This window comes from Scylla paramamosain, chromosome 28 (assembly GCF_035594125.1).
Source record: "Scylla paramamosain isolate STU-SP2022 chromosome 28, ASM3559412v1, whole genome shotgun sequence".
Classification (NCBI taxonomy): domain Eukaryota; kingdom Metazoa; phylum Arthropoda; class Malacostraca; order Decapoda; family Portunidae; genus Scylla; species Scylla paramamosain.
In genome coordinates this window covers 17823724-17842250 of record NC_087178.1, presented here as the reverse complement: position 1 = coordinate 17842250, position 18527 = coordinate 17823724, and the positions used below count along the sequence as shown (strand labels likewise).

At 44.6% G+C, this 18527-nt stretch overlaps 1 protein-coding gene across 4 annotated transcripts in view; it reads left to right on the top strand.

Annotated features, from left to right (window-relative positions):
* The window catches only part of LOC135115030 (serine/arginine repetitive matrix protein 2-like), a 258581-nt gene extending 241028 nt beyond the window's left edge, over nucleotides 1–17553 (top strand). For all 4 annotated transcript variants that reach the window (XM_064031462.1, XM_064031461.1, XM_064031460.1 and 1 more), the window contains 2 exons: nucleotides 16673–16743; nucleotides 17124–17553. The gene's annotated coding sequence lies outside the window, so the exon portion shown is untranslated. The remainder of the gene's footprint in view (nucleotides 1–16672; nucleotides 16744–17123) is intronic.
* Nucleotides 17554–18527: the final 974 nt, after the last annotated feature.

The window sequence follows — 18527 nt, the reverse complement described above, 5'->3', positions numbered from 1 at the left end:
GATTGAGAATACTGGTTAACTCTTGCATTAGAGAGGTGGACAGAATAGGAGTGAGAAAAAGAGTCTTGTGTCTTGAACGGTTGAGGTTGTGTCTGTCCATCACCACCGCAGACTTGCTTATAAGAACATGAGAACAGGAAATTTGCGAGAAGCCTTCAGCCCTACACGTGACAGTCCTTATATGACATCCCCGCCTACCATTTCATCCATAAATTTGCGTAACTTTTTTATTTAAAGCTCCCTTATTGAGTTTTGCGAATGGTACTCACTGTACAAACATACCCACTTATCCCCATCCATAAATTTGCATAACCATTTAAAGCTCCCTATTGACTAACTAACAACCTGATTACCAAGTCTATTCCATTCATCAACCACTCTGCTTACCAATTTTCTCTTAATACTATAATTAGAAGATGATGTAGAGTGATAATTGTGTTGGTCGTGTTTTTTTGTGTTAGATGGACTGCTGATGGTGATACGTGGAGGAAGTGGAGAAGGTGTAGTGGAATTATTGATAGTGATTATGATGATAGTTATGGTGGAAGCAGCGGTGGTGGTGATAGTGACGCTTTGGTGAGGTTAGTGAGGTGGGCATCCTCCTCACCCTCGCCTCACCACCACCACGCCATCACACCTGCTTTCCTCCGTAATTAACAGGTGATATTCTCGTCAGCATCGCCGCAGGTAGCGAGATAAATGGAAATGTATGCAAATTAGATAAGTTAAACTGGAGAAATTTATAGACTTCAGTGTTTTATTTTTTTTTCTCCCGGTGATTTATTAACAAAATACATTCAGGTATATTGCGAGCTAACGAAATTATGGGTTTAAAATTAATTGAATGAACATGTGGAAGGTACAGTTGTATTTGAGCCGCGAATTGGATGAATTGTGCTGAAAATACGACGACACACACACACACACACACACACACACACACACACACACACACACACACACACACACACACACACACACACACACACACACACACACACACACACACACACACACACACACACACACACACACACACACACACACACACACACACACACACACACACGCAAGTAAGACTCGCACCTCGCACCCAGAATCCCACCTGGAAACTAGGACGAGGCGAGACGAAGCAAATTAGATTCCGTCCTAATAAGTATTTAAAAAGAGGACAGCTGGGACAGGTGTGAGCGGGAGGTGAGGACGGCCAGGTGTGGTGGGGTTCGAAGTTCACCTGGCGGGGGGCTTGAGGTGTGGGTTATGGGGGGAGGAGGGAAGGGGGGAGACACTTCAGCTCCCACGTCGATAGATTCCTCAGCTAAAGGTTTTGTGTCCAATTTCCTGACGGGGGAATGTCGTCTGGGTATGAGTGTGTAGGTTACTTTTTCTTTCTTCTTTTTTTTTCTTTGTTTGTGAAAGGTTAGACAAAAGAAGGGGATGAAGATAAAAAGGACTAGGGAAGTAGGTAGCTGATTTTTCCTTTCTTTCGTATTTTTTTCTTTGGGTAAGTGCGAGTAAGCAACTTTTCCTTCTTTTTCTTCTGTTTGTGAAAGGTTAGACAGGAAAAGGAAATGAAGATAGGAGTGAATAGGTGATAGGTTATTAAGAAAAGGGAATAAAAATAACTTTTTTCCTTTATTTATTTATTCCTTTCGTCTTTTTTTTTATCTGAGTATATACGAGTAACTTTCTTTCTTTTTTTCTTTCTTTCTTTCTTTTCTGTCTGAAAGGTTATACATGGAAAAGGAATAAAGTTGGGAGAGAATAGGTGATAGGATATTAAGGAAAGAGGGGGTGGGGGAAGAAGATAACTTTTTTTTCTTTTCTTTTTTTTCTTTCCTCGTCTTTTTTTGTGTATGTATTTCTGAAAGGCTTTAGACTAGAGGGAAAGGGAATGAATACGCGATAACAGTTGAAGGAAAGGAAGATAGATAACTTTTTTCTTTTTTTTTTTTTTTTTTTTTTTGGTACTGAAAGTTTTAGAGGGAAAAGGGAAAGTAGATAGTGATGGAAAAAAAAAACAAAGAAAATGGAGATTCGTGTTTTGTGAAGGGAATAAAAAGAAGTGGATAAACAATAAGAGAAGAATAAAGGTTCGTACAAATAATGTTATAGGAGAAAGGGGATGGGATAGAAATAAAAAAGAAAAGATGAATGGGTGATAGGAGAGAAAAGAAAGGGAAGGAAAGAAACGAATAAGTAAAGGAGAAATATAAAGGAATAAATTTGGGTTGGAGGAAGAGGGAATAGAGGTATGAATAGTGGATAGGAGAGAAACTGAAGGGGAAGGGAGGAAAGGAGGCGTTCCGACGGAGGGAAATAGGAGGTGAAAGGAGAAAACTATGAAAGAATGAAAAAAATGGAGGAAGATGTGAAAGAAGTAAAGAATGGAGGAATAGAAAACAAAGGGATAGATAGATGAAAGAAAAAGAACAGGGGGGATAAATTGACATAGGGGGAACAAAAGGAGATCGATACATAGGAATAATCAATGCATATACATTAATAAACCCTGTTATTTTTCATGTATTTACTCTTCTAACTCATTTCTCATTCGCAAGGGAGACAAACCAGAAGCAAAAGAAAGAATTAAAGAAAAGACTTGATTGGCTCTCCCACACACACGACCTCCTCCCCTCCAAAAAAAAAAGTACCTATTGAAATGTACTTTTAACACAGACTTCCCTTTGACTTTCTTTACTCCATTTTCTTTATCTGCGTTGAGGTTGAGGTAAGCATCGTGTGATAGAAACTCCCCCCACTCCTCCACACCGCTCGTTACCTGTCTTAACTACCTGGCCCCAACACTTCGGCTCCTCCCTCACCTGGCGACCCTCACGCAGGTGTTTACGGGCACGGCAAAGATATTACGCACCTGTTGATGGCTAGACCTTGAATCAGATTTACGATAGATGGGCGAGGGAAAGACAGGAACAAGGGAGCAAGCGGAAGAATGGAAGGAACGAAGACAGTGAGGAGGAGAGGGGCGGAGACGGAGGAGGAGTGAGATGTGAGAGAGGAGAGGTGCAAGTCACGAGTGGGTAAAAGGGAGATGAGTGAGGAACGTGTGTTAGGATGGCAGGGTTCATTGAGGCTTTGGGAGAGAGAAAGAGAGAGAGAGAGAGAGAGAGAGAGAGAGAGAGAGAGAGAGAGAGAGAGAGAGAGAGAGAGAGAGAGAGAGAGGAGGAGGAGGATGGGAGAGAAAGAGAGAGGACTAGGGCAGTGTGTGAGAGGGTACAGGGAGAGCAGCGCTGCCCAGTCTTTCTCTCTTTGCACCTAACCCTCCTCCTCCTCCTCCTCCTCCTCCTCCTCCTCCTCCTCCTCCTCCTCCTCCTCCTCCTCCTCCTCCTCCTCCTCTGACCTCATTTCCCGTCATCCCTCGCATCTCTCACTCATTTCTTTCCACTCGCCCGAAAGATAAAAAAAGGGAGACATTGATGAGGAAAAGCAAAAAAAGGGAAACGTGAGTGATTGAGAGGCAACAGGAAGCCATCCAGCGAGGAGGAGGTGACCAGGAGGCAGGGTGGAAAAAAAGGAGGAAGGAGGAGGAGGAGGAGGAAGAGGAAGAGAAGGAGAAAGAGGAGGAGTAGGCAGAGGCGAAGCTGGAAAGGAAATGAAGGAAGGAGGGGGAGGAACTGTGTAGAATTGGAAAGTGTAAAAGTTAATAGAGAGAGAGAGAGAGAGAGAGAGAGAGAGAGAGAGAGAGAGAGAGAGAGAGAGAGAGAGAGAATAATAATGTTTGCAGTATAGGGAGTGACTCTTATGAAAAACAAAGGAAGCGTCACTGGGTGTGGGTGGAGGATGAGGATGGTAAGAGTCATTGGTAGTGTGGGAGTCACAGGCGATGAGGGAATGAGTGGGAGCGGCAGCATTGTGTGGTGCGTCGGTGGTGGAGGCCGCCTGCGTGGAGGAGGAGGAGGAGGAGGAGGAGGAGGCGACAGTGGCGGCCGAGGAGGAGGGACGAGGGAGCAGGGCCTCAGTCGGGTCCCAGCACGCGTGTCGGGCGGTACAGCGAGACTCAACTCTTCCCCCGCCAACCCTCGTGTACCCATCGGCCCCCCACCACGCCCCCGCCGCCCCCCGCACGCCGCCCCCTGTGCCTTTACCTTCCGCCGAGTCCCCCTTTATCCACTGCAGGAGCGTGGCGTCTCAGGATTCACCGCAGCGGCTCCCGGTAGATCGCAGTGAGGGTGGGCCTACACGACTCTCCGCCTTGCCTGTAGTCGCCGCTAACCGCCCAGGCATTCATCCTCTCTTGGGCTCCGCTGTGTGTCGCTTCCCGTGGCTTGTCGTCCCCCGCCGCGTTCACTTAAAACTTGACTGGTTTGCCTTGCATCATGTATCCGTCCTTCATGCGTGGCGAGGAGTCAGTGAGGCGCGGCGAGACCTGAGGGCAGCGGCGGCACAAGGTAAACAGTGAGGTGTGTGACAAGTTTGAGGCGCGGGTGTGGGTGCTGGAGGTGCTGCTACTTGGAGTCACCGGGTGCAGTGACTGACGGCTCTTCAATGGGAGGTTGCATGGGAGGTGTGGGTGTCGAGAGAAGTTTGAGGATGTGTGTGGAGTGAGATACCAGGCTTTGGGTGAGGGAAGGCAGTGTGTCATCTGAGGAGAGGCTGCCAGCGGACGGGTCTGGAAGAGGGGATTGTAAGGTGTAATGACTGTCATTCATAAGACAGTCAGGAGGAAAGGAGGAGGTGACAGCAGCCTGGCGGTGATAATGAAAGAGCCTGGGGGAGTGCCAAGGGTGCCGGGTGGCGTGACGCGTGACAGTCAGACACCGTCCAGCACCTGACAAGCACCCCCACCCCCGCCCTCCTCTCACCTTTCCTCACGTTTCCTTGCGTGCCGCCGCTGTCCCAAGGTCGTCCCCTGCGTGTCCTGGCCGCCAGTCCCTCACCGGTAACGTGATTTGCATTCCAGGAAGACACGACGTCACGAGGAACGTCTTCAAGTAATTTTTAAGTCCAGTCGTGCACAGCCGCGGGGTTTGTCGTGGCGGCGGCGAGCACCGGGCGACTCGGGACGCGTTCAGTGGCACCGCTGCGTTGGCGAGGAGGAGGGAGTGTGTGCGGCGCTGTGCAGCACTCGAGAGGTCGTGTGAGGCAGCAGGGCGAGGCGGCGGCGGCCGTAATGAGCGGTGGTCGGCGTGTACCAACAAGTGGCCGAGATTCTGGGTGATCAATACGCGTGCGGCCCGGAAGGAAGGATCAGTCCCCACACGCACGCACACACGCACGCCCCTGCCCGTTCGTTCGGCCGCCCGCCCACCCGCTCACTCCGGCACAATGCCACAGCCTCCCTGCTGTGAACGCCCCGCCCACAACACCGCCCACGTCTGTCCATCCGGAGCTGCCCGCCACAGCACGCCCTGAACCCCGGCAGCCCCGCGCCTCGTAACGCAATCCGAGCCTCGTGCAACGACCGCCATGATTGCCCAACACGAAAAAAAGTAAAGAGGAAAAAAATACACAAAAAAACGTCTATCTCACCATAACGACGAGATCAAGCGGCGAGTCCCGGTGATCGCACTAATGGTGGCGGAGTGGTGACGGTCGGGCGCCGCGCGAGAGCCGCGTCGGCCGATTGATCAGTAAGGCAGGTGGAGCCTCGCCAGGATGAAACCCTCGTAAAGCCTCCTGGAAAACCCTCAGGCGATGGTGAAGATTCTCTGCAGGAATGTGGCGGGTTATGGTGAGATTTAAGGGGTAGGGAAGGTTACAAAAAAAAAAAGAAAAAGTAGGAAGCGAGGGAAGGGAAGGGAAGGGAAGGAAAATGAGCTTAGAAAATGGAGGAGAGGAAAAGAAAGGAGAAGAGTATAAATAGTGAACGGCAGTCTTTTGGCTATTTTTGGGGGTTACGATAGCAAGATGAAAGGGTAGAAACGTGGCGGTAAAGAAAGAAACTCTACAAGGCAAAAGTTTGGGACTGGAGGGAGACGTGGCAACTTAGTGAAGTATGGAGCAGCAGATCCTGGAGGAGACGATGACAAAGGGAACCAGGGAGAAAGAAACGGGAGAGGACATTACAGTTTACTGCTGCTGGAGAATGTATGCGTGGATATCGGCACGCACATTGGGATAAGGGAGGATAAGGGTGGACAGGGGTATAAAAGGGAGCTTTGTGAGTTAGGATTTAAGGAAGAGATTGGGTGCATTTAAAAGAAGAGACGCAGAGAAGTCAGGTTTGGGAAGGTGAGGGAAAGGGGGAGAGGTGCCAAGTTGAGGGTCATGATGGGGGAGGCGACGTGCTGACAAAGGGGAAAGGGAACTTGAAAGGAAGGAGTGGAAATGTGTCCAGGAATATAAATGTGTGTCATCTCCCATTTATCTTCATATTTTCCCTCGCGTATCTCACTTACTTCGTGATAGGTTAACCCCGGCCTCCTCCTCCTCCTCCTCCTCCTCCTTCTCCTTCTCCTTCTCCTCCTCCTCCTCCTCCTTCTCCTTCTCCTTCTCCTTCTCCTCCTCCTCCTCCTCCTCCTCCTCCTCCTCCTCCTCCTCCTCCTCCTCCTCCTCCTCCTCTACTCCTCTTTCTTGCCTTCTTCTTCTTCTTCTTCTTCTTCTTCTTCTTCTTCTTCTTCTTCTTCCTCCTCTTCCTCTTCCTCTTCCTCTTCCTCCTCCTCCTCCTCTTCCTCTTCCTCTTCCTCCTCCTCCTCCTCCTCCTCCTCCTCCTCCTCCTCCTCCTCCTCCTCCTCCTCCTCCTCCTCCTCCTCCTCCTCCTCCTCCTCCTCCTCCTCCTCCTCCTCCTCCTCCTTTATTCATCATTATCCTACTCCATTTCTCTTGCTTTTGAATCACCACCACCACCACCACCACCACTGACTAGCGGCACGCATTAAGCATCACCACCACCACCACCAGTAACATTCACCATTGATGTGCCGCGTTAGGGATAAATACTTTGCATTTAATTTAGTCATTCAATATCAGATAAGCTGGTTAGCGCATGCAGATGAGAAGGGGAAAGGGAGGAGGAGGAGGAGGAGGAGGAGGACGAATACAAGTTGATGGGGAAAGCATGTCTAAAGGAAGATTTAAATGCATTGGGGAGGCTTGGGGAAAGTTGAGGGGGCTGTGAGTGAAGGGTTGTGGAGTTGGGCTCGACACTCTTTTCCCCTTGCTAACTTTTCACTTCCTTCAGTAATCCTTTATTTATTTAGGCCTCTCCATCCTGCGCCATTTAGTTCGAGGGGTCATTTAGGGCCCACCTCGTTAGGCCTAGACACCTCCTCTTTCTCCTCTTCCTCCTCTACTACTTGCTGATGCTGATAGTGGGATTGGGTCATCTTCAGAAGAGGAGGTAGAAGAGAATGAGGAGATAGAGGAAGAGAAGTTAAAAAGGAGGATGATGAAAAGGGTAATAAGAGAAGTTTGAGAGGAGGAGGAGGAGGAGGATAGGAAGTAAAGTGAGAAAGAGTAAATGTAAAAGAAGAAAGTAGATGGAAAAAGGGAGGGAATTGAGTTGGAGGAAAGGAAGATAAGTGAGAAGACGTGTGGGAGGAGGAAGAGGAGGAGAACGAAGAGATAAGAAAAAAGGGAGTAATAGGAAGGGGAGATGAAAGGAAGCGAAGGAGGAGGAAGTAGAAAAGGAAAGAGAATAACAGCAAGATTGAGGAGGCGTGGGAAAGGAGAAAGAGGAGGAAAACAAGAGACATGAAAGAAACGGACTAGGGGAGGAAAGAAAAGGAGAAGGAGAAGGAAGAGGAGGCAGGGAAGGAGAGGAGGAGAAAGACGACGGGAAGGAAAACAGAAAGGGAAGTACAGGAGAAGGAGGAGATGAAGGAAAGGAGGAAGAGGAAGATGAGGAAGAGAACGAGAAGAGAAGGAAAGGAAAAGGAATAAGAAGAAGAGGAAGGGAAGGAAAGGAGGAGAAAGAGGAAGATGAGGAAAGGAAGGAAAGGAGAAGAAGGAAAGGAAGAGAAAGGAGGAGGAGGAAGAGGAAAGACGGAAGAAAAGGATCAGGAAAAAGGAAATGAGGAGAAAGAGAAAGAGGAGGAAGAAGGAAAGGAGGAGGAGAAAGAGGAAGAGAAAGAAGAAGAAAGTAGGAGGAGGAAGAGGAAAAAGGGATGGAAAAGAAGGAGGGGGAGGAGGAAGAGGAGGTGTTCCGTGTAGGTTTTAAAAGCCATTTGTGGTTTTGGATTAAGTTTGAATATTCTTGAAGGTAACTTTTTCTTTTTTGGATAATTTTTGCGACTCTCTCTCTCTCTCTCTCTCTCTCTCTCTCTCTCTCTCTCTCTCTCTCTCTCTCTCTCTCTCTCTCTCTCTCTCTCTCTCTCTCTCTCTCTCTCTCTCTCTCTCTCTCTCTCAACAATTATCCTTCAATTTCATCTCCCATTCCTTTCATCTCATATCATCCCTTCCCTCACTTCCCTTTTACTTCCTAAGCACCTGTTCCCCTTCCTTCCCTTAATATCTTCCCTTCATCTCTCCTTCCTTTTAAGTTAGCATCTTCTTTCATTTCGTCTCCATTTTCCTCATTACCCCTCATCACTCTCCCTCACCCTCTCATCAGCCTCTATCACCATCACTGCATCTGCACCCTCATTATCACCAGCTCTGCGACGCCTCATTGCTACCTTCACTGTAATCACTATTAATCACTGTACCTTCCTGATTCCCCAATTCACATCCCCACCGCTAATCCCGTGTCTGTGAATGTAATACCTCTCTTTCCTCTTCGTCTTCCTTCCCCTTCCTTCCCCCTTTTTTTTTTAATCTTCTCTATCCCTTCTCCTCTTGTCTCTCTCTCTCTCTCTCTCTCTCTCTCTCTCTCTCTCTCTCTCTCTCTCTCTCTCTCTCTCTCTCTCTCTCTCTCTCTCTCTCTCTCTCTCTCTCTCTCTCTCTCTCGTCTGTGTTTCTTAATTCTTTTGGTACTTTTCTGCTTCCTCCTTTGCTTCCTATGTTTAGTTTTGTTGTTGTTGTTGTTGTTGTTGTTGTTGTTGTTCTTGTCTGTCTTTTATGTTTCATTTTTTTTTCATTCATTTATTTTTTTATTTATTTATTTTTTATTTATTTATTTTTTTTGGGGGGTATGTGTGTGTTTGTTGCCATGTGTGTTTGTTTATTTATATGTTTTGTGTTGCTTTTGTTTTGGTTTAGGGGGGTGTGGACTCTCATCTCTCTCTCTCTCTCTCTCTCTCTCTCTCTCTCTCTCTCTCTCTCTCTCTCTCTCTCTCTCTCTCTCTCTCTCTCTCTCTCTCTCTCTCTCTCTCTCTCTCTCTCTCTCTCTCTCTCTCTGTATATGTGGTACTGTTTTATTTTTCCTCTCTTTTCTCCTTTCCTCTGTTTCCGTACGCTCTTATCTGCATATTCTCTCTCTCTCTCTCTCTCTCTCTCTCTCTCTCTCTCTCTCTCTCTCTCTCTCTCTCTCTCTCTCTCTCTCTCTCTCTCTCTCTCTCTCGCTCTCGCTATAGGCCCAAGGTGAGTTTAAGGACACGATAAGTAATCAATAACAGAGAGGTATCATATTGAGGGGTAGGAGACCTTATCCGAGAACCGCGTAGGTGAGGAGGAGGAGGAGGAGGAGGAGGAGGAAGAAGAGGAGGAGGAGGGGGAGGAGGAGGAGGAGGAGGAGGAAAGCTGAAAGACTCGGATGTATAGATGTGACGGATGCTGTGAGTGAATTGTCTAGGTTGTTACTTTTTTTTTCTCTCTCTTTTTTTCTATTGGAGGTTGGGGATGTGGGGGTGTTGGGAGTCTTGGGAGCGGGAAAGGGTAGGGGGTGGGTCTTGTTTGTTTGTTTGTTTGTTTATTTATTTTTGTGTTTTAGTTTAGTTTGTTGTTTTGTTTACTTTTCTTATGTTATCGTTGTGTTTGTACTATTGTTTCTTCTTTCTTTCTTTCTTTATTTATTTTTCTTCTATTTCTTTCTTTCTTTCTTTCTTTCTTTTTTCTATTTCTTTTTCTTTTTTTCTATTTCTTTCTTTCTTCTTTTTCTATTTCTTTCTTTTTTTATTTATTTATTGTTCCTTTTTCTATTTCTTTCTTTCCTTCTTTCTTTCTTTCTTTCCTTCTTTCTTTCTCTCTTTCTTTCTTTCTTTCTTTCTTTCTTCTTCTTCTTCTTCTTCTTCTTCTTCTTCTTCTTCTTCTTCTTCTTCTTCTTCTTCTTCTTCTTCTTCTTCTTCTTCTTCTTCTTCTTCTTCTTCTTCTTCTTCTTCTTCTTCTTCTTCTTCTTCTTCTTCTTCTTCTTCTTCTTCTTCTTCTTCTTCTTCTTCTTCTTCTTCTTCTTCTTCTTCTTCTTCTTCTTCTTCTTCTTCTTCTTCTTCTTCTTCTTCTTCTTCTTCTTCTTCTTCTTCTTCTTCTTCTTCTTCTTCTTCTTCTTTTCCTTTATTGTTATTATTATTATTATAATAATGATATTATTATTATTATTTTCATCTTAAACTCCTATCCATATATTGCCATTATTATTTTTCTTCTTTTCATCTTTTAATTCCATCTTCTTCTTCTTCTTCTTCTTCTTCTTCTTCTTCTTCTTCTTCTTTTCCTTTATTGTTATTATAATAATAATGATATTATTATTATTATTTTCATCTTAAACTCCTATCCATATATTGCCATTATTATTTTTCTTCTTTTCATCTTTTAATTCCATCTCATTCTTGTTTCCTCATATTATTTGCACATTTTTCTAGTCTTTAATAACCTTTAATGTTTTTATTTATTTTTTTTTTCCATTTTCATGACTTGCATTTCATTGATTCCTTTGTATTACCTTCATCATTTACACCATTGTCGTCTGTTCACTTGTTTTCATTCTATCTTCCATTTCCTCTTTTCATTATTATCGCTTTTTACCGTTTTCTATTCGTATTCCACTCAGTACTTAAATATTCCCCGTTTTCTTTATACTGTACATCTTTTATGCTATTGTATTCACATTTTCTTTCATTTTATTTCTTTCATTTTCCCCATTTTTTTTATTATTTACATCTCTGCTCGTTTCCTCGTATTTTCCCGCGTCATTGTATCTGGTACAGGCTCTCATATCTTTCCCTCTCCCTCTCCCGGCCTCGTATCCCAAAAGCCCTCCCATTCTCCCCCTTTTTTTTTTTTTCATCTTATTACATTTTTTTTTTTCATCGTAATGGCTGATGTAGTTTCGAAATTCATTTATGTTCGCATTTATTTTACCCTCGTATTTATGCTTTCATTTTCCTCCACTCTGTCTGACCATCTATGCTTTCTGTATATATATATTTTTTTTCCAGAACTTGTATTTTTTCTAATCTGTGGCAGTGGAGATTTATTTTGCTGTGTCTGTATTTAGCAGAGTTGTAATTTCACCGTGAGTCGCATTTAGTTTTTTTTTTTTCTCCTATATTCCTCCTGTTTTCCTCACTTTTCGCATTCAGTACCGGTAATTCCATTCAGCGTGTTGTCCTCCGCCAGCAGAGAAGCTTCTATTAAGGCTTTTTCGTCCTCCAGCGACCGACTTTCCAGCGTGCAGTGTGAAGGGCGTGTTGTGTGCGCCCAGCAATAAGGTGCAATAAGTGGTAGTGTTGCGTAGGTCCTTTTAAAGTTAATTTCACTCATATACGTTCCCCACCACAGGATTGCCTCTTAGTAATTACCTTCTGACATTTTAGGTTAGCTTATTCAAGGTTAGGTTAAGTAAGGTTAGGTGTGAGCCTGAAAGATTAGGTTAGGTTAGGTTATGTAAGGTTGTGTTGTGTTATGTTAGGTTTGGTTATAAGTTTGTTTATGTTTGGCGAGTTTAATTCTGATAGTTTAGCTGAATGCAGTTAAGTTCAATTTAGTTATGTTCGATTTAGGTTCGGTTAGGCTAGGTTTAGTTGTAGTTTGGCATGATTTCGTTTCGTTTGAGTTGGGTTGGGTTAGTTTTGTGTTGGGTCAGACTGGTTAGGTTTAGGTTAGATTGGTTTGGCTGGGTTTAGATTGGTTTGGTTGGGTTTAGATTGGTTTGGTTGGGTTTAGATTGGTTTGGCTGGGTTTAGATTGGTTTGGTTGGGTTTAGATTGGTTTGGTTGGGTTTAGATTGGTTTGGTTGGGTTTAGATTGGTTTGGCTGGGTTTAGATTGGTTTGGTTGGGGTTAGATTGGTTTGGTTGTGTTTAGATTGGTTTGGCTGGGTTTAGATTGGTTTGGTTGGGTTTAGATTAGTTTGGTTGGGGTTAGATTGGTTTGGTTGGGTTTAGATTGGTTTGGTTGGGTTTAGATTGGTTTGGCTGGGTTTAGATTAGTTTGGTTGGGTTTAGATTAGTTTGGTTGGGTCTAGATTAGTTTGGTTGGGGTTAGATTGGTTTGGTTGGAGTTAAATTGGTTTGGTTTAGGTTAGATTCGTTTGGTTGGGGAAGCTTCTCATGGGTAAAAAAAAAAGAAAAATGTCATTAGTTTGGATGGGACTTTCACGGTTGAATCTTCATACATTAAATTTTGCTACACAGAGAAATAAATAAAATATACCTTATTGTCTCCTTTCACACCTGCCCTGCACACCTGTCCCTGTACGTACACCAGTCACATTAACCTATCACCCTTCCACCAAACCTGTGACCTCTCCTTAACACTACACCTGTCCACACGTGTCACACCTTTCACGTCTGACCTTGTTACTTACCCCTCACCCTACACCTGTTCATTTAGCTTTACTGTTCTACCTTATAACCTTTAGCCTTTCACACCTTACCTTGTTATCTCACCCTGGAAACACGGCCGGCATCCCTCACGCACTCCCATTAAACTCTTCCATCTCCCAGCTCTCTTTTGGCAGTGGTAGACGCTTCCCCTTCCCATATATACTCTAATGACGCTTGATTATTGCCATCGAATTAGAGAAGAGGGAGAGGGAAGGTTGTAGATGGCGGGACACGATAATACATAGAAAACGGGAAGAGGACGGGGATGAAGGGAAACGTTTGTGGCCGCGATGGAAGTGATGTGAAAGCGGAGAAGATTACGGAAAGGAGGAGGAAGAGGAGTGTGTGGAAATCGAGAGGAGGAGGAGGAGGAGGAGGAGGAGGAGGAGGTAGTATCTGTGACATCATCGTTGTTTCTCCATCAGGGTTGCGATGAAGGGATGCTAATGGTTGTCTCCTCCTCCTCCTCTTCCTCCTCTTCCTCCTCCTCCTCCTCCTCCTCCTCCTCCTCCTCCTCCTCCTCCTCCTCCTCTTCCTCCTCCTCCTCCTCCTCCTCCTCTTCCTGTTCCTCCTTCTCCTTCTGTTTTTACTTCATTCCCCATCCTCTAGATTTTTACTCCTTCCTTCCTTCCTTCCTTCCTTCCTTCCTTCCTTCCCCTTTCCCTTTCTCCCTTTCCTCCACCTCCTCCTCCTCCTTCCACCTACATACCCAATTAATTTTCTTTCTCTCTCTCTTTTATCCACAAACACTTTATACTCTCCTTTATCATACTTCTCTTTTACGTCACTTATTATTTTCTTCCCTCCTATTCCCCCTTTTTTTATGTGAACGTTTCCCGGATTATTCTTATTTACTTATTTATTTTATTTTATTTATTTTTTTTTTACTTCGTCTCTTTCCAATCACTCTGTCTCCCTCTCTCAATTTTATTGTCATTCCTTTTGTGTTATTAATCGCCTTATCAATCACATAGATGTAATATAGTCCAAATACCTCTCTCTCTCTCTCTCTCTCTCTCTCTCTCTCTCTCTCTCTCTCTCTCTCTCTCTCTCTCTCTCTCTCTCTCTCTCTCTCTCTCTCTCTCTCTCTCTCTCTCTCTCTCTCTCTCTCTCTCTCTCTCTCTCTCTCTCTCTCTCTGATGTCAATGCCTCAATATCTATTTTCCCTTTCCTCATATTTTATTTCCTGGCTCATTCTTTTTATCACTTTCTCTTCTTTACTCACTCATCTCTCCTTTCTCTCTCTTTCTCTCTCCTCATGTTTCATCTTTCTTAAACCATCTTTTGCTTGTCTTTTTTTCCCTTTTTTTCGCTCAGTTTTTAATTATTTTATTTGATAATTCTCTCTCTCTCTCTCTCTCTCTCTCTCTCTCTCTCTCTCTCTCTCTCTCTCTCTCTCTCTCTCTCTCTCTCTCTCTCTCTCTCTCTCTCTCTCTCTCGTTATTCTTTAGTTTGCAGAAGGAGAAAGAGAGGAAAATGTTACGTTACTTCCCTTTGTTCGTCATTTTTTTCCCTTTCCTCATTGACTCGACGACGGATTGGCATCTCTCTCCATCATTATCATCATCAGTGTTCTCATTATCATTACTTAGCTTTTCTTTCTTTATAGTTCAGCTCCCTTGGTTTATTAGCCTGTCTGTCTCTTCTGTGTGTGTGTGTGTGTCTGTGTGCGCGTCTGTGTGTGATAAAATATTCCTCTTTTGCGCTTCAAATTCCTTTTTCTCTTCTGTTTCATTTACGTGCATATATTATTATTTATATTTTCACTTTTCTGCTTTATTTTTTTCATGAGAGACCGACCGACAGACAGAAAGACGAACGGACAGACAGATTGGTATAGAGACAAGAGAGGCTAATGAGTCAGAGGTGGAGGGAGGGAGGGAGGGAGGGAGGGAAGGATGATTGCGAAAAACGGTATTGAGCAGCGGTGGCTGTTTTGGGCGGCGAGTGACTTGGATGAGGTTGTGAGTGAGAGAGAGAGAGAGAGAGAGAGAGAGAGAGAGAGAGAGAGAGAGAGAGAGAGAGAGAGAGAGAGAGAGAGAGAGAAAGGCTTAGAAGATATAAAAGAGATGAAATAATGAAAAAGGTGGAAGATAGAGATAGACAGGGATAAAGAGACAAGAGACGGAGCGGGATGGAAAGACTAGGAAACAAATTGAGACAAACAGAAGAGAGAGAGAGAGAAAGAGGCTTAGACAGAAGATATAGAAGAGATAAAACAAAACACTGGCACGCGTAGATAGACAGACAGATAGACAGACAGGGAAGTAGATAGACAGAGAAGCACAGCAAGAGACAGAGAAGGAATTGAGACGGAAGGGGACAGAAAAAGTGGGAGACAGCCTGAGATGAAGAAATAGCAGAAAAAGAGTCTTAGAAGATACAGAAGGGATAAAAAAAAGTAGAACATGGACATATAAAAATAGAGACAGGAGAGGTAATGAGAAAGTGACACAAAAAGAGTGGGAGACAAACCGAGACAGACAGAGAGAGAGAGAGAGAGAGAGAGAGACATCAAACTGAACATGAAACACATACAGACAAGGAAACGGAGGAGATGCATAGAGAAACACACTAATACACAGATGCTATATAAAAAAAAAGAGAGAGAGAGAGAGAGAGAGACACAAAAATACACAGAATTAGAAGACAGAAAACAAAAAATCAAAACAGGACACAAAAACAGACAAACATAATGGAGAATCGAAGACAAACAGAAGTATCAAATATAAATGACACATTGCAATATCTGAAAGCATTAAACACCAGATTGCCTTAACTCTCAGTATTATCAACACCTGAATTAATTGCAAGGTAGATCAGCGTACTTACCTGAGGCTCTGATTAGAACGTGATTTTCTGGTGCAAGCGGGGAGGGATTATGAAGACAAAAGCCGAGTGTTAAAGACCATCGCATCACAGAGAAACTTAATGCCATTGGTGTCAGTTAAGAACGGTTTAAGAGACTTTTTTTTATTCTAATTGTCGATATTGATATGTGCTTTGTGTGTGTGTGTGTGTGTGTGTGTGTGTGTGTGTGTGTGTGTGTGTGTGTGTGTGTGTGTGTGCAAACATAAAAGAAAGAAAATTAAAGGGAGACGAAGAATTAAAACGAGACGAGATAATAAAAAAGGAACAGGGGATCTCTCTCTCTCTCTCTCTCTCTCTCTCTCTCTCTCTCTCTCTCTCTCTCTCTCTCTCTCTCTCTCTCTCTCTCTCTCTCTCTCTCTCTCTCTCTCTCTCTCTCTCTCTCTCTCTCTCTCTCTCTCTCTCTCTCTCTCTCTCTCTCTCTCTCTCTCTCTCTCTCTCTCTCTCTCTCTCTCTCTCTCTCTCTCTCTCTCTCTCTCTCTCTCTCTCTCTCTTCTTAGGACGCCTGGCCATGTAATAAGTGTAACCTGGCCTCGCCGCACCGCAGAGTTTCACATCCTTTCTTTTATTTACACTCTTCTCTTCCTTCTCCTCCTGCCTATCCCCTTTCATTTACCCTCTCCCTCTCGCTCTCCCTTTTCAGTGGCCCTCTCCCCTCTTTCCATTTTTTTCCCTGTCCTGACCCCTCATGCAAAGGCAGCCCTCTTGCTCTTCCATCTTTATCTAGGTCTCTTTTCCCTTCCTTTCTCTTAGGTATGAACTTTACTCTGCGTCTGCCGCTGAATTGAACAGTGAGACGTAGGAATGTGGAGCAACGCACGGGGCGGGAAGAGAGTGCTGTATTGTAAGGTAGAGAGAGTGTAGGAAGAAGGAAGAGGAGGAGGTAGAGGAGTGGAGCGGAAGAGAGAGAGAGAGAGCGGGTTAGGGTAGCCAAGGGTGGAATGCGTCTGGGGATCATAAATGCGGAGTGTGTGATATATTATGACGTGGGTAATGGCGCAGAAGCTTTTGTGGGGAAAGATCTCAGGAAAATATAATACAATTTGGTTGGAGAGGGAAAAGTGTTTTGGGAGAGGGAAATGTTGACTCAGTTTCCCCATGTATGACGTCACCTGTGTGTGTGTGTGTGTGTGTGTGTGTGTGTGTGTGTGTGTGTATGTGTGTGTGTGTGTTGATTCTACATGGCTCTGTTTGTTTGTGTCACAGAGGGTGTGGGTGAGAGAGGCCGCGGCGAGGCGTCCCCCGACCTGGCGCCCCTCAAGAGGCTCCCTGACCAGGTAAGAAAGATTCACCTGTTCTCACCTGTACTGTTTTCCCTTCCATTCCACTTGCCTTACTTCCCTGTTTTCGTATAATATTAAAGCACACTAATATGTTAAGATAAAATGTCCAGCCTTACTTAACATCATTTGCGTTTAATCTTCGTAAATATCATAACGACGCTGGTAACTTGTTTATGTTTTCCCTGGCCTCCTCCTGGCCCGTAAAAATATTTATAAACTCCAGGAGAGTCATGTAATATTCAGATTTATGCATAAATAATTGAATGCCGCTAGTCTCTACGTTTATTACTGCAACATTAATACAACGTACGTGTAGACCAACTCGCTAATGCTTCTATGTGTGTCTGTGTGTGTGTGTGTGTGTGTGCATACAGGCGGAGGGGAGGATGTGCGTGGACTCGGCGGACTCCCCCCTGAGCGGCAGCGACGGGAGAGGAGGGCGGCGGCACGCGGGCAGTTCGGACAAGGACAAATCTCATAAGAGGAAGTCCAACTTGAACCGGAGCACCACCAGCGAGGTTCTGCCGCCCGCCCCCGAGCCTCTCCCCGCGGTGCTCCCCAACGACAGCAGCGGTGAGTACTGAATGGTGTACTGTACTCTCTTTCACTCCTCTGGTTGCCTGTGACTATGATTTTATTTGAGTAACCCCAGAAGGAAAAGGAAAACACATACATATTCTGACCAGTTTAAAAGCAAGGGAAGCTGCAAGAAGTCACGAGGTCCATTTACAAAACATGTCTGCGTATTTCCACTGTCATCCGCTTCTATACTTTAAACTACTTATTTATCCATTTTGCTGTCAGTGATGGTTGTAAAAGTGCAGTATAAACTTGCTCCATGCCAATTTAGTAACTTTGAAGAGAAGTTGAAGCCGTCAGTGGGATTAAACAAATTCCTAGCACTTTGTCGACTGGAAAATTGTAGTAACTCGTATTGTAAAAATTGTACGGGTGATTCTTTATACGTGGACTGTGCGGGGAAGGGAAAATGTTTACTCTCTCTCAGTAGTTTAACAAGGATTCTACATCACTGGTAAAAGAATCCACGAGAATTCAACTAATACCGTTTGTAACCTTTGGAAATGTTTCTTTAGAGAGACAGTGAAAGTGTTACAAAATACGTGTTTCTCTCTCTCTCTCTCTCTCTCTCTCTCTCTCTCTCTCTCTCTCTCTCTCTCTCTCTCTCTCTCTCTCTCTCTCTCTCTCTCTCTCTCTCTCTCTCTCTCTCTCTCTCATAAACCCAGCTTGCGTTTTCCAGCTACATGAAAATACTTTCCACTAAGTCCTGTGTCCACATCTTACGCTTGCCGATTTACAAGACCCTTGAGACAGAGAGTGGGCGGCGGGCGGGGATGGGGTGGGGCCGCTGTGGAGTGGAGTGGAATGTAAAGTTGCCGAGTGGAGTGAGAGTAACTTGGAGGGAGTACTGGGGGGTGGGGAGGAGTAAGGTAATTCTGTTTACTCGTCTGTTTGTTTGTATCTCCTTGGTTGTACTTGCGAGTGTGCTGTTGTGTAGAGAGAGAGAGAGAGAGAGAGAGAGAGAGAGAGAGAGAGAGAGAGAGAGAGAGAGAGAGAGAGAGAGAGAGAGTCGTATTTTGAGCTACTTTACATTCTCAAGGACTATTTTCAAAGGCCATAGAGATGATTATTCCGGTTATCATGTTGTTTTTTCCCACTAATGTCTAATGATCCTTGTTAAACTATCAAAAAAAAAGAAAACTGCTCTTGAAAACGTGATAACATCCAGTAGAGAGAGAGAGAGAGAGAGAGAGAGAGAG